This window comes from Pogona vitticeps, chromosome 3 (assembly GCF_051106095.1).
Source record: "Pogona vitticeps strain Pit_001003342236 chromosome 3, PviZW2.1, whole genome shotgun sequence".
In the NCBI taxonomy this organism is placed as follows: Eukaryota; Metazoa; Chordata; class Lepidosauria; order Squamata; family Agamidae; genus Pogona; species Pogona vitticeps.
Window position 1 is genome coordinate 197663610 of NC_135785.1, and position 2523 is coordinate 197666132.

At 41.0% G+C, this 2523-nt stretch overlaps 1 long non-coding RNA gene across 1 annotated transcript; it reads right to left on the bottom strand.

Annotated features, from left to right (window-relative positions):
• Positions 1–1472: 1472 nt before the first annotated feature.
• On the bottom strand, positions 1473–2129 carry LOC144588192 (uncharacterized). The gene is made up of 2 exons (XR_013543596.1): positions 2027–2129; positions 1473–1922 (listed from the first exon to the last, which is right to left on the bottom strand). It is a non-coding gene; the product is annotated as an uncharacterized LOC144588192 (long non-coding RNA).
• Between the last annotated feature and the right edge of the window lie 394 nt (positions 2130–2523).

Below are 2523 nucleotides of genomic sequence, written 5' to 3' on the forward strand. Positions count from 1 at the left end.
ACAATAACTATAACATATTTATTTACTCTTTAAAATGTGTTTAGCAAGGCAAAGAGACATCTTTAATACTCCATTTGCATTCCTCATCACCATAACACCCTAAAACAAAAATAGTTTTTACCCTGAGTCATCTATTGAACCATGTGCCCAACTTAAAACGATTGCTTGATGCTCTATTTATTGGGGCTTCAGCTTCAACATACAGCTGCTGCTATAGTTTCACAAGCAGATTGAGCGAGCTGCACTGAGGTCTGCAGACTTATTCTATCAAAGTTTAAACATTCGAGCTGCAGTAGATGACTCAAGTTAATTTCTTGTATGTATATTTGTTCTTTATCTTCTCCATATGTAAGCTTAGAACAAACCTGGCAATCCTACACATTCCCTAGCAACGTTTCTCTTTCTTTCTATCCTAAATGATTAGCTTAACTGCAGTGCTACAGAAGCAACAAGCTGTAGTGTTATTCCCTACTGCTTGTTGCAGAGAAGGTCTTTGGCCTTTTAAACCTATTTTTATTGCAGCCTCGGAAATCACCTGCAAGTCTGTGGATTGTCATATATATGTATAGGTATAGGTTCCCCTTGACAATTTTGTCCAGTTGCGTCCGACTCTAGGGGGCGGTGCTCATCCCTGTTTCCAAGCCATAGAGCCAGTGTTTTGTCCGAAGACAATCTTCCGTGGTCACATGGCCAGTGCGACTTAGACATGGAACGCTGTTACCTTCCCATCGAGGTGGTCCCTATTAATCTACTCGCATTTGCATGCTTTCGAACTGCTAGGTTGGCGGGAGCTGGGACAAGTGACGGGCGCTCACTCCGTCACGTGGATTCAATCTTACGACTGCTTGGTCTTCTGACCCTGCAGCACAGGCTTCTGCGGTTTAGCCCACAGCGCCACCACGTCCCTGTGGATTGTCATAGTAGCTCACAGATCCCAGTTACAATTGATGCTGTTAGCACAGAGTTAACTGCTGTATATCAGCATGCCTATTAGAAATAACTGCTGCTGGTCATGTTTCATTAATACCAGTGGCATGATATAACCTGGGTGTTAGTCCTTCCCCAATCTTTCTTGGCCACAGTTCTGAAACATGGAGATCCTGAAAAGGCATTTAGGTAGGCATTTGCTACTGGGTTGACTCTCCAGGATGTTTTGGCCTGTAGCATCCCTCAGCCCCAGCATGGCCAATAGTAAGCAATTTGGAGCATTAGCATGCAAAACATCTGGACCTAAAGGTTCTCTACCCTTCTCCTAACCACCAGCAACAATGAAATTTATCTTTAGTTAGCTTTAAAGCAATGTTTCCCAGTTGAGAAAATATTGCATGCCAAAGACCTTTCATTCTTAGGAAGACAAATATATTAACTACCCTGTTTCCCCTAAAGTAAGACCTAACCTGAAAATAAGCCCTAGTGTGACTTTTCATGCTAGGGAGGCAGTGGAAGACAGGACAGCCTGGCGTGCTCTGGTCCATGGGATCACGAAGAGTTGGACACGACTTAATGACTAAACAACAACAAATGATTTTTCAGGATGATCGTAATATAAGCCCTACCCCAAAAATAAGCCCCAGTTCAGTGAAACCCTGCCCTCCACCCTTGTGCAGCAACCAGAATAAGATGACATGACTGTATATGAATAAATGTAGATTGTTGTACATGAAAAAAATGCCCTGAAAATAAGCCCTAATGCGTTTTTGGAGCAAAAATTAAAATAAGACCCTGTCTTATTTTTGGGGAAACAGGGTATTAGGACATGGTTCTGGTCTATCTCTATAGCCCAGATACAGATCTAAGCCACAAAGCAGTAAGTGAGTATAGAGGGAATGGAATAGCCCCTGAGATTTAAGAGCAGTTGAGGCCATCTTCCAAATACAGCTCTCACAAAATGTTGGAACTTGTGGGATCAATTGCTTAGTGACCTGTGGAAAAGAAAGAAAGATTATAGCTATTTGCATTTCTCTTCCAATCTTGTGATTTTTTTTTCTAACAAGAAATCTGGAAGCAGATAGATAATGTGACAGACCTGGGGATGGAGTAGGACAGAATGTCTCCTGAAAGGTACAGGGTAGGTTGGTCCAGATCTAACATCCTTTACTCAAGAGCAGCTTATGAGGCTTCCAGCCACCCTGAATAAATACAATGGTGTAACGATATCAAAATCTCTCAGTTCTGAATTTGTCACATTTCTCTAAATTGCATCTGCATGTCCCTTTCATCCTTGTTTCACTGGGACAGCTTGGCATTTTTTATTTTCTTTTATGTACATTTTAGGATGCCCTCTTCCAAATGTCCATCATTTTTTCATAATGTAAGCATTTTTGTACATGTCTGCAATCTGCAGTTTTGTCCTGGTGATGGAAAATGGAAAGACACAGAACAACAAAAACAAACAAAACAACAACAAAGAAAACAAAAACATTGTCGCATCTTTAAGACAAGCAAAGGTATTTAAATTTGAGAAGTGGATTGTAATCCCCAAATGCTCACATCAAGAGTTTTTTGTTACTCTTAAAAATGCCA